Raw genomic sequence first — 13,688 nt, 5'->3', positions numbered from 1 at the left:
GGCAGGTGACGGGGCTTCCCACGTCTCAGTTGCCACATGATTAAATGCCAACTAAGAAGCTGAAAGTGATCTGAACTCCTTGGAAAAAGAAGAAAGGTGGGATGGGAGGAGACCACCCAATTTAGAAAATATCCACCCATCTCCCCCAATTCCCCACAAAATAGGAGCGATCCTGGCACTGGGTCCACTGCAGCTTGGAAAAAGCCTTTCGTGCCCAAGGAGAAACCACCTGTTAGACGAGGACAGCCTGGGACACCCCCGCCCCCGTCACGGGAGGGTCAGTCGCTCAGGTGCCAACACATGTTTCAAAGCTCAAGGTCAACGCCTCCCCGTCCCTTCTCCGACCTTCTCCGGATACTGTCTCCCACCCAAAACCAACGGGGTAAATGACGACATAAATTTCTGCCGTGGCACTGGGGAAGCCTGGAGCCGAGCTCTCCCGTGTGGTTTAGCCAGTCCCCCCCTCCCATTTGTCCTGCCTACCACTGTCGAGATCTGTAACGCAGAAAGGAGCAGAAAGGGTTTCGGGCAAGCTCGGATGTCCGCCGTCCCTCCGGGAGCGGCGGGTCGACCCGCGTGTCCCGGCTTGTTCGGGTGGCTGCGCCGGGGCCGGCTCCCGTCCCCTGATAGCGATAACCATCAGGTATTTGCAAGGGTAAACACAGCCCCGGAGGCTGCGGGGGGAGAGGGGGGGTATATCCTTGCCTGGGTTTCGAGCACCGTCCGTGGCAAACGGAGCGAGGCACCGGGCGGAGCAGCACGGCGGGTTGCGGGGTCGCCGTTGTGGGGCTGAAGCCGGCCGGGGGCCGCCGGGGCAGGACCCGGGCGGGGCCGCGCCGGGCCAGACTGGCACCGGGAGCCTCCAATGGGGGCGAGCGGGGGCCGCGCCGCGGGGTGCCGCCATCCCCGCTGAGCGCTCCGCGGCGGCGGCTCGGCGGGCGGCTCGGCGGGGGCGGCGGCGGCGACAGCGCTCCGCGGCGGCCGGAGCAGAGGAGAGGAAGGGAGCGGTGCGTCCGAGAAGCTGGGGTAAGAGCCTTCCCGCAGGGCGGAGGAGGTCGGGGTGCAATTGCGAGGGTTTCCCACTAGATGTCTGCACAGTTAATGATAATTGAAAGCTCTGTCCTTCCCCGGGTGTATGCCCGAGAGCCCGACCCTCCAGCCTCTTTGAAGTCTGCCACCACCATTAGAAATTAAATCCCTTTCCCCCTTGCCACCCCGAGTTTTTTCTCCCTTTGTTTCCTTTTTCTTTAAAGAGCGTTCTGGAGCTTAAGCTAGAATAAAATGCGGATTTCTCTACAGAAAAACTCTCTGGTGTACGACTCGTTATTGGAATCCTTTTATGACCTTTGATGTGTTTAAATAACACGGTAAAGCTGTGCACACACCTCGGATTAAACTTTAATCATCCCAAGTCAAGGACATCCAGGTGGTAAATGACTTTACTTTGACATTTCTACTTTAGAACAATATATGATCCCAGTCGCAGGTCAGAGAGACGTTCCCAGTCTTCTCACCCTGAGAAGCGCAAATATGCTTTTACCTCAGAGATTATAAACTCGTTGCTCCTGTTACCTTATTAAAAAAAAAAGTGAGAGAGAGATAGAAAACCAAACCCAAAAATCAAGGCTCTCTGGATTCTAGTTCTATCAGGTAGCTACAGACTTCCCACAGGACTTGGAAAACGTTCCTAGCTATTAAGCACTGCTCTGCCTCTCCTGCGATATGTGTGTGTATAATGATCCATACAGGAATCTAAACACATTTTCTGATATATGTTTCTGTGTGTACATACATATATATGTGCATATAAAATTTTAAAAATTAAAATTTCCAAGGTTTCCCTTGGAGCTCGGGTAACGATTCTGAACGTCTGAATGTTTCTTCATGAGGACTCCCTTCTGCGAAAAGTTATGCTGTGGTTGATTGCTTTAAGAAAAAGAAAATCCTCGGCAGACTTTCTCTTTGGTCCCGGTGTGGTGCGAGCACCCCCCACTAGCCCAAAGTGAGCTTGGGTCCTCACGAACAAAAAAATCTAACAAATAATGTAAGTATGTTTAAGAGAAATCTGGAAGTCTTTATTTGCTCCGCTGCTAGCACCTGGTTTTAAATCAGACAACTTTGGGTTAACACGTACAAGAGAGGGGAATTTGTGGGCCTTTTTATTGCCAATCAAAATTAGTGACAACTAAATTTTGTGTTGATTTTTACCAATGGATCCCTGCTCAGCCTCGGTTTATGCTTGTCTTGGAAGCTGTGGAGCGCAGGGAGCTAAAGCCAAGCCTTTCGCATGGAGTTTTAGGTCCTGGACTCAGTTATAAGAAAGGCCTAAGCATGGGAAATCCCAACCTTCTTTTTTCTTCCTTTTAATCTTCGCTTTGACTCACTAAGACTTTACGCCCGCTCCGAAGAAAATTAAAATATGATTAAATATGAAATAAATTTTAAGGGAAAGCGGCAGGAGGGAGGCGGGTTCGAGCAGCTTGTTTTGAGGGGCCGGTTAGAAATAGACGGGTCCAGGTAGGCAGCGCAGTCTCACGGGGGGAAAGAGTGAGATTTCGGCTCCACTCGGGAGTGGGGACAAGTTCAATTCCTCGGGAGCAAAGTACTGGCGACCTTTACAGCGCTAAAAGCGAGAGGGTGAATAGTCAGTCAGCCCTGAAGGCACGGCAGGAGGAAACCGAAAAGAGCATCAACGCCTTCCTCCTGGGGTTTGCCCCAGCCATACCGACGATGGAAGGTGCCACGCTCCCCACGGCTCCCGCGGGGCAGAGCGGGGGGCGCCGGGTGGGTGGAGAGGAGTAACGCTGCTGGCACAAAGACCTGGGGTCGCGCACGGACCTTGTGACACGCCTGAGACTTTACTCTGCTTATTTCAAGAAGCTGGGAGGTGTTGAGTGAGAAATAAGCATCTTCGCAAAAAATTTCTCGGGATTTCGTGAACTGTAGGAGTGAAAAGCCCTGCTCCCCGCTCCCTCCCGGCCACTGGTTACACACAACCGCCTTACAAGTCTGGGCTGTGCCAGGCGGCGTTATTGCCTTATGTACTGTTGTTATTGAGTGGAGATAAATGTGAGCGAAGGAGACACGGTCGCCATAATCGCGGCTCCCTGAAATGCAAAAGGCTGTTCTCTCCCCCCCCCCCCCCCGCCCCCAAATCCCCGACTCTAATTATTTAACTGTCCGCTGTCTCCTCCGCTTCTAATTCTGAACTCAAGATGTTTAATGTTGGAAAAATATATCAGTTGTTTTATACCCGGACAGAGCCTTTACTTGTGAAACTCACTTCTAAAAAAAATAAATCTGGAAATAATTAACTCGTACAGTTGAGAACATTATGTTGCTTATACTGTAAACGTGTCCTTACACCTTTACAAGACGTTACAGAGGACTTACTCAACTAATTGAAACTGTTATATAGCAGCGCTATGTATTCAACATACTCGTTACATTTCATCTTTATGGACTTAGAGTTTTATTCCTTTCGCAGTCTTGTGATTTTTTTTTTCCCCAGCAGCCGGTCGTTTAATCTGCAAGAAGGAGAGACACTCGAAAAGCTATGAAAATAGAAGCGATTTAGTGTTATTTTCTCTATAGCAGGGTGAGACGGATCATACCATCACGGACAGAGTACTGGAAAAGGCGCTAGCTGGGAAAATACCAGAGTCAAACATTTCTCCCCCATCCCAACATCCCGGGGAGAAATGTATATACGTGTACCGGCTAGTTTCTACGCTAGCTGGATGGGGTCGTGGGATCTCTTGCTTCCCTCCTGCCCCTAAAAAAAGAAGAAACAATAATAATAATAATAATAATAATAATAATAATAATAGTAATGCGACTTAAGTGGGCAGCGAGATGAGCCCATCCCGCTGAGCACTGGCGTGGGCTGGCGATGGGCAGCCCCGCCGGCCGACCGCGGGGATAAACCTCGCGTGGGTCCTGGGAGCGGGCACAGCGGCGCGGAGCATCTGCGTGTGTGTACGTGTGAGTGTATGTGTGTGTGTATCCACAAGGAGCAGCGGGATCGCTGCTCCGCGGGGTCCTATGCGCGATCCTTCCCCCCCCGTGTCCCCTCCACATCCTCCCCGCCGCTCTACAATGTCCCTTTCCCGGCCAAGGCGATTTGCTCCCGCAGACAGTTTGCCCTTCATGCTAGTAGCCAGCGAGCCCACAAGGAACCGTTTTCACTGCTCCCACCAGTGTCACGCCTTCAGGAGCTGATGGAGACTTTTGTTCAGCCCAGAATAACTAGTACTCACATAGGCTAACACAAACACCCGATTCACAGGGCAGCCGGAATAGGGACCAGGATGTGGGCTGCGCTCTAGGCTCAGATTTGTGCTGAAGACACAGTCCTGCAATTATTATATCATGTTATTTTCCGTGCAGAGGACAGGAGCTACTTCAGATTAATAAATTCGCCTCCCGCAAAGATCGCCCCCAAAAACTCTTTCGCGGCGGATGTTTAAAGGCAAAGCCTGACATATCAAGAAGGGCAAACTGAAGAAGGGAAATCTAGTAGCAGAAAGGGCCACTTACAGGAGGGAGGCATGTGCATATTCTCGCACTCACGTGTACGAGCCAATACGCCTATACACTCACAGCTGTGTTTGGAGATGACGGGGAGCGTGTGTGTTTGAAAAGATGTTTTATGAAGAAGTGTTTCCAGGGCAGTTCTGCAGTTTCAACTCTACAAGCAAGGCTTTCCGCCCAGAAATCAGTCTGCATCCCTGTCATTTTCCCTCTGCTGTCAGAGCAAGAAACCGCTCCGGCGAGCCGGAGATAAACCTGCATCAATAGGCTCGTCCTAGTCTCTAATCCTGCGTGTTACTCGGTCGCGGCGGCGGGCCGGACGCGGGGCCGCGCAGGTGCCGGCAGCTCCGTCGCTGCTCAGGGCCCAGCTGCCCTGCCCTGCCCTGCCCTGCTCTCCGCGGCTCCCCGCGCAGGGCCCGGCTGCCGGGCGGCAGGTGATGGGGGGGACGGCGGCGCGGGTCCGGGCGGGCTCCCTGCTCCGCAGGCGCGGAGACAGCGGCCCCCGAAACATGTGCGCTGCACGCATCGGCACTGTCTCCTCTTGACAAAGTGGATGTGTGATTAATGCCGACCGACGGCTCCCCCCAGCCCTGCTCCCCCTCCCCTTTTCTCCTCCCCTCCCGCCCCCTCCTCCCAAGGTCCTTCGCTGGTTTCAATAAAAGACAGGATCTGAGCTTTCTCTCCTTCAAATCAAAGAGGTGTTACGATTGGCCGAAACGAGGGGCAGATGGGGTATTTTCAAAGATATTTCCAAACAATATGCAGCCAAGACGCTCGAAGTTTCTCGGGAAGCGAGTATTGTCTAGTAAAACAATGACGATAAATAAATCAGTCATCGGGGTCCCCGTCGGAATCCTGGGGGAGGTTTAACCCGGGTGGGTGACTCGCCTTCCTCGGCTCTCTGCTCGTTAGAAAGTTAATAGGAGGCGCCGGAGATTTACCCCGGGGTAGCGGAGGGGGGGACAGGACTGCCAAGGTCGAAGCACCGTGGAGAGCTTTGCTAACAGCCGTCTGGCAAACGAGACTGCGGGTCACGGAGAAGTCCGTGGGCACTACGCCGCGCCCGGCAGCGCCCACTCCGCGCCCGCCCGCCCAGAGCACAGGCAGCAGCGCGGGGCTCTGCCCGGCCCATCGCCGCCGTGTCGGGGCTGGGCGGGCTGTGTTCACCCGGCTGTTTTGCAGTGGCCGACGCTCTTTTTTTTTTTTTTTTTCTTCCCAGAGGTTAAGCGGGTGCAAAGTAAGATTTATAGGCCTCTGTGAAGACGTGAAAATTAAAACAAGTCTTTCAGGTATAAAATACACTCCTGAAGTAAAGTTTCGAGATTTATTTACTCAATTTTTAGTTGATAAACTCCATATTACTCCGAAGGGAAAAACTTCTCTCGCTTACTGTGTGCACAAGGCAGGATTTACAGTAGCACAGAGGAGTCATATTCGGAAAGAGATGGTAAAGTCCTTTTCAACGCGATCTTTTCAGCCCCGCAGCCGACCGTCCCCCTAGAACGGCGTGAATTTTCTGCTGCCTTGGTTAAAGGGAAGCAAAAGTTTTTTATGGCCTCCACCGCGGCTTCAGTTGAAAAGTTTTGCATGAAAGACTGAGAGATTAGTGCCCCAGAGCTAGATTTTCTGCTGGAGAGCTTGGAGTCCCGACGTTTTACTAGTCAGTATGCTTTTTACTGCAGAGCTCGTGTGCTCTATCGAAAGCGATTCCTGGAGGGGTATTTTTGCACTGGGTTTCACTTTTACGTGGTCACTCGTTTTAAATCTTAAGAGGCTCAAAATCAAGGTATAGCCGTTTAGTGAAAAATAACCCGCCTCAGCTCTCTACTGTTAATGAACAGAAATTATTCCACTTTCATCTCGCCCCTCAGAAATATTTTTACTCAGAAAGAGCTGGCTGCTAATTGGGGTGTGCAGTTGCCTTTAATCTCTAACACAGCGCTTGGAACCTACCCAGAATGAATTAAAATAAGTCTGATAAACAAGAAGTAAACATGGCTTCCCAGTAAAACTTGTTTTATGATCACAGCTTGTGTGCCACCTCAAAATATTAAGTTTAGGCATTTAGGGCATAAAGAATAAAACTCCTTTCCAAAGTCACTAATGCTCACATTTGGTACTGTTTTAATCTTCCCCATTCGAAATACAAGGAAGGAATGACTTTTGTTCTAATAAACTGTGGATGGAGTACAAATTTGCAAGTTTACATGTACTTTCTACCCTGGAATTGTCCCGTGAACCTGTGGATAAATACGTGCATTTCTTTCGAAAGCATCTTGCGGGAGATTATCAGATCATCGTCCGCACAGAAGTGCTCTCCTTTTCTATAGTTCTGCTAGTAAGTAGGAAGAGCAGACAGTGTGCGTGTGTATGTGTGCGCACAAGTGTGTGTACAGGAGGGAGCTCTGCCACACAGTTGTGCAGACTTTCAGATTTATGCATAGCAAGATGGGTTTGTTTGTAGGAATTATAGCACGGAAAAGCTTTGGTTGAGTAAGCTGTAGATCACGGTTTCATGATAGCTCAGCGAGTTACCGGAAAAAAAGCCCCCCAGACATGGAAATGGCTCTGATAAAGCCTGTGCCATATGGCTTACTGTGCAGAAATAAACGCTGCACTGAACACCTAGAAGCCCCAAAATCACCAGACTTTGTTCCCACTGGAGAAACTTCATCGAGTTCCTATGGCGGGAAGTGCCATTTGCTTGTTTGTTTGCTTGTTTGTTCTATTTATAGCCATTCCTATGGAGCTCATCCTCAGAGCATCTGCATGCCCACTGGAGCCAGATCTGGTTTCCTGGGCGAAGACCCATCCTTATTCAGTAGCAGCGTGTTGGAAACGTCTGCTAAAGAAGGAATCAACCCGCCTGCAGCCTGTGGTGCTCCCGTTAGGGACTGGAGTCTGCTCTCCTCCCTGGGTACTTCCATACAGGAACACAAAATAATTAAACAAACCTGAAAGCCACTCAAAATTACAACGGCGAGGTGAAATGTCCTGTGTTTGTCAAAGGATTTCAGAAAACAGGTGAAGAATTAAGATAGGACTTAATGCCATGCATATCACATGTAAATGAAATATTTAATCTACCATTTCATCTCTCCTGTGTGCTCAAACACCTCCAAAAGTTCTTTGAACAAATATTTAGTTTCCAAGCTATAAATTCGTCTTATGCAAAGAGAAAGCTTTTAGGATCTCCAGTTTAAACTCGTTTCTACCACTTGTTGTGGTGCTGAGAATTATCAAACCGGTCAGCTTACCTTTCCCACGAGTGGTAATTAAAAGAGAGCTAGGGGGTGTGAGGGGTGGAATAAAAGAAAGAATAATAGCATTCCAAAAATTGTGCGCTCACAAATTGTTATCCTTCCTAGTTCATTTCTTTCTTTGGTTAACTCCTGATTTTTTTCCAAAACCCCTGCAGCAGCTCTGCGTTTATAGTAATCCTGCAGCATGTTAAGAGCCCTTAATAATGTCATTGTCAAAAAGGAAACCAGAGAAATGAAACTGTTAAGGAGAGGAACTGCTACAGTATTCTCCAGTCTGCTAGAGGAGTTATCTAAAATAAGAGCATCTGTGCCATATTTTCTCCTGAGACCCAAGAAAAGCACACAGACATTAACTGGTATTTTGGTACACTGGATTGGGATGAGACGAGATGGGATGGGAAAGAGAGACAGAGAAGGAGGATCCTTCTGAAAGGCTTCCATGGAGGTAAGTTGTCTCCACTTGCTGGGAGGAGAAAGCTGGCCATGGTGACAGTGAGTTAGTGGATTTTGATAGGCAGGTGAGGGGCCCCTTTCCCAGCCACAGTCTTGGCGGGGGGGGGAAGGTTGGAGAGGCAGCGGGAACCTTTCCCAGCGACCCTACACTACTTAGACGGCATTTATGGACGGATAAAGCTGAACATTGGACAGGACTCCCCGAAGGAAAAGAACCTTTCAGTGTAGCCATCAACCTGTCATCACTGCAATAAAGGTGTAACACACAGGAGTGCTGGTAAGAGCCCAGGGTTTATTTCCTGGCCCTGTCACATGACATGGGGCCAGGGTTACCAAAGGTTACCCCCTCACATGGAAAGGATCAGTGGCCATCGGCCCCAGCAGCTCCTTCTCTCTCCTCCTGTCTCAATTTTTTATTCAACTCATGTGTGTGTGTGTCTTGTTAAAAATGCAAACCCAGCAACCCTGTTCAGCTACAACCTTACAGATGATGAATCGCACATTTGCCTGCAGCCCTGTAACACCAAGCGAGCCACAGCCAGAGGATTTGAACACCTTTCTGCACCCACCTCACGTCCCTGGATGAGCTCCTTTTCCCGGCTGGTGGAGACATATCAAGGGGTCATATCCCAACATTGCAATGCTTTTCCAAACAAGGTATTTGGTGTCTTCTAAGCCAGTCCCTCTGCAATGGTCTGCTCACCCACCCATGTGAAATGGAATGGCTTTTTGGCTGGGTATTGCAGTGTCAGACCTTTCACATGTGTGGCACGGTGAAGCCAGCATCAGGACTTCTGTGGGAAAGCTAGACAAAATTTGGGCTGTATCATTCCTTGTCATGCAATTCCTTGTTACGTGAGAGATGCAAGCTCTGTTATGGCCTCCTGGCTAGTGCATAGGGGCACCATAGGAGCAATGACAGGGAAGGCCAGGAATCAGGGAAATGGAATGGAAGTAACCAGAGACTGCAGAATTAATAAGAAAGGCTGTTTTCCACAAAACATTGGTTATGATGGCTTTGCTGTGGCTTTCTCCAGACAGACACTTGTCAGACTGCAGTGTCCTACCCAGGATGTGGGTGTAATGGTAAATGGCTTTCTATCAAGCCTTGCAATAAAATCCACAACAGAAAATAAAGGAGTGCAAAGAATTGGTTATAGATCTTCAAGGTTTACATTACCTTTATAGAGGGTTTGGGTTATATTTTAGATTTACTTAGTGTTACAGAGCCAAGCAGTGGTGTTGCAGACAGAAAATATTTGCCACCTCTAAAAAGCCAGAACTATGGCTGAGTCCTTTGATCCAACTTCCCACCCCACTGTACAAAATACCGGAGCAAAGGTGGCCAGGAATGGCTGCACTGCCTGTGCTCCCACTCCAGAATGGGCCTGATGCTCCTCATGGGTCAGGCAGACCCAGACTGGCTTTGTGCAGGCTGATAGCAGGAGGCCTCCAGGCACTGCTTCGGTGGCAAGAAATTATTAGGGTTAACGATCCCTTAATCATATCTTTTCATCATTGTTATTACCATCGCTCCTTAGCACTGTAAGCAGGGCTCAATTTGTGGAGTGTGGAGAAAGCAGAGAACACCAAGATGTACCCTGCCCTGGAGTTTTCCATCTACATGTAGAACAAGAGGTGGTGGCTGAACACTGGGGAGAATTGAGAAACACAAGACATCAGGAGCTTACCTGATCAGCATCTGCTCAAGGAGCCAGGTGGCTTGGAGAAGAGGTGACAGCAAACAGCCTTTTTTTCATGAGAAAATCTTAAACAAAGACATTTGATCTGCCATGTTTTGGGAGTTTCATTTTGATTTCCTGAAAGGGAGAAAGGAGAAGTTTTCTCATGATTAAAATGGGGAAAAAGAGAAAGTGGTACAAAATAGAAGCACAGGAGAAAAACGTGAAGCTTGCCATTAAAAAGAAAAAAAAAGTTTTTCTTCCAGTCAAAACTGCTCTAACGAAAACTGGGTTGATTCCACTTCAGATGTTGTACAGCAGCTGTATAATGCCTGGGATGCCCCTAAGCAGATGAATTGGATTACAAACTGGATTTGTCCCTTTCCCAAAGACAGACTCTTGGAGGAGTACTGTAAAGTGATCCTGATGAATAGGGTAAGGGGGTGGGTTGTTCTTATCTTATTACCCTCAAATATCAATATGCATAACAAGGACATTCTTCCTCTTTAAAATACTACAGGCAATAACATTAAAAGTTTTTTTTACCACAGAAAAACTGTTAACTGATCACTATTGTGGTCATCGCCATGAAGTAACTAATATTACCCTTATTTTACAGGCTGGGAAGTGGAGTCAGAAAGATTAAGGCTTGCCCAAGGCCACAGAGCCAGCAGTCAGGCAGGAAGAAAACTCCAGATTTCCTGGCTCCCACTCTCCTCCTAAATTCATCATCCACACTCCAGTGACGTCTAAACAGCAGGTTTTTTTCTGAGATAAAATATATCCTTCTCCAAACAGTTAAAATATGTCATGAAGTTCTGCCCTAAATCTGTGTCATGGAATCTGGCACTGCTGGAATGTGATTTAGCATGTTTTGGAGCAGCTCTGCAATACCTTGCAGGACAGGACACAATGTGTGAGTGCCATGTAAACACAGCCGCAGCCTCTGCTCTCTGCCCTAACCAGAACGGGCTACATGGGAGAGCTGCAATGTGAGACAGCATGAGTCAGAAACAGTGGGAGAACAAGGCTGCAAGAGCATGTATAACATCAGAGCGGATTTGCTGTGGAGGATTCATGCATTGACTATAGCAGAACCCCCTGTCACTTCAATTAAGGTTTTGTCCATCCAACTGCATAGGCTAAGTGACAAGGAACGGTTGGTTAAACTATTCAACAGGTGACATACCCATTACCAAGCCATTATAAACCCAGCACATTGATTCTCCTCTAGCTGATTAAAAACCTGTTTATACAGAAATGAGATACTTAAGTGGGAGCAAGTACATAAGCGGGAGCATCCACATAACACAGCATTTTACTGAGGGATGTGATTGATGGTTCAGATTGGATTTAGCTGATGTAGATGAAGAGGTTACTGCGGCTTTCACTCCAGCTGTAAAAAAGGGGAGTGCCCATTCCTCAACCATGGTGTCTAGTGTGTTAATTTAAACTGAAATCATGTTAGGTTAATTAATAACAGTAGCTGTGAATGAAGCAGCTGAAGGTAGAGATCTCTTCTGCCCTGTCAGCAAAGCTGTCAGGGCTCAGGAATCAGAGAGACTAATTAATGTGTTCCAGCAGCGGTTTCTATAAACCTATTTTCCATTTCATTGCAAATGGACTAAGAGGTGCTATCTCCATCAGTTGTGCTGTCATAGCTGTGAGGTGGTAACTTACAGCTGAGCACATCATCATTGCTTAAGTTGCCTGTCAGGCACACTAGGGGTGACTTGGTCTTCCCTGCTCAGGAGAGGCCTCCTCGATTTCAAAAGAAATTAGTTTCAACACTTTATATCCAACCTCCATGCAGAAGTGGTCTAGGTTGTGGTTTGAGCTGGAAATCTACATGGAGACTTACGGGAGCCCTTTATCTCAGCTGAGTATAATCTGATTACATTTAGATTAGATTAGATTAATTTACTGCAAACCAAGAGAAGACACTCACTGTGAACTAGGAAGTTATTGAAAGGATCACACTGTGTTAATGAATGTCTACCCTTGAAAGCTCATGCAAATTAAGATAGAATCTGAGTTTAAAATGCAATGGCCCTCCCTGGGTACATCCAAACATGAACATTCTTGTTCTGAACAAGTTCCTGTGTTCTTCCTTATCTCCATTGGGAACTCAGGTTTGTCTAACCAGGAAATTCACCTGGGCTGAGATGGGGTGTGGATCTGAGGTGGAGCAGCAAGTCCTGTGTGGACGTTCTTAAGCATTTCCATGTGTGAACAAGTCTTTGTCCTCCAGTCACAGACTTCATCAAGAATAGCTCTGTATGTTGAGTTGTATCACTCAACTTCTACAGATTACAAAGTACAAATTACTCTGTGAACTTGCCTAGTTCATAGGTCAGATCCACCTTCTCTGTTGTGTGGTAGGCAGGCACCTGAAAGTCAGCGCTCTGGTGTCATTTTATATGCAAACCCTCTGAAAAGTGTTGGTTAGCCCAATACAAATGCCCACCACTATGTTGACTGTGAGGTATACTAACCACAAGAATTGCTTTGATTAACTTCTACAGCACAAAGGGTGTGCAAAGCCTTCTAGACAGGAGGCAGAGAGGGAAGAAAGACCAAATCCTTTAATTAATGCACCCAAAGTGCATCTAAAGGCAAGTACTTGCACATTGGAAACTCCAGTTCTTCAGTGTTGATAGGAGATTACTGCTCTTTAGGCAGGATCTCTTACTAGTGTGAAGGCTTGATGCCATGGAAAATACAGTCTGTGGGCAGTGCATCTGCCATTCATGTAGTGCTGGTGCTTCTCACCTCCCTGCAGGGCTTGGAAAACAGCATATTTACATTTGGAACATCATTAATTCATATATGTGCTCCCATCTCAGAAATGAGGGACTGGCTTCTGTTACAGATTGCTTTCACTGGGACACGTGTGGATCTCCTTTTATCTGCCAGAGGTCTGAGGAAGATCCACTTGCTGCCTTCTTAGGCATTTACTCCATGGAGCTCTGTTGCAGAGACACTTCTTGTGGAGGAGGTAGAGACAGGCTCTCTCAAAATGTTGTGCTATCAGCAGGAAAATACTTGGCAAACACACAGCTATGGAGTAGTACAGAGAGTAGAAAGAGATGAGTTGAGCATTCCCCCCTACTCAAAGAGCTATCAAGTTTAGAAGACCTCTTTCCTGATTCCCCGTCATCATCACTATTTGCATTTGTTTCCCTTCAGCTAGTGATGGCTGGATTGAGCCCTATCCTTTGGATAACTCAAATCCTTTGTCCCGTTCCCCGTTCCCCCCCCCGCAGCAGCTGCTCTTCCACTGTCCAATTTTCATGCTGATACACCCATTTGATTTCATCCTAATCCACACAAAGTTCGTATTTCTTAGCGCTGCGAGAGTTTTGAGCTAGCAGGCACCAGAGTGGTTATTATATGGGATTAATGCATCTGCTATGCAAAGATTCTTTCAAGACTATTCAGGTTTTTTTGGGGTTGAGGGTCTTTTTTTTTTTTTTTTCCTTTTACAGCATGCACTTTAATAAATTTTAACCCTTCTTTAGGCATGATTTTGTGTGTGCATGTGTGCGTGTGAGTGTATGCCTAACCCCCTAACGTGGGTGCAATCAGTTAAGGGGTTGGTTTACAAACCCACATTTCCAAAGCCCTCGATCTTGCACGGATCTGGCATGGAAACCTCAGAGAGCAGCCAGAAATCAAGTCCTCTCCACTCCCGCCCTTTTTATTTCTGTGAATGAGTATGTAAGAGACCTATAAATATAAAACTGTGCAGGCGTGG

The sequence above is a fragment of the Grus americana genome, chromosome 2 (assembly GCF_028858705.1).
Source record: "Grus americana isolate bGruAme1 chromosome 2, bGruAme1.mat, whole genome shotgun sequence".
In the NCBI taxonomy this organism is placed as follows: domain Eukaryota; kingdom Metazoa; phylum Chordata; class Aves; order Gruiformes; family Gruidae; genus Grus; species Grus americana.
This window is presented reverse-complemented; position numbering follows the sequence as displayed.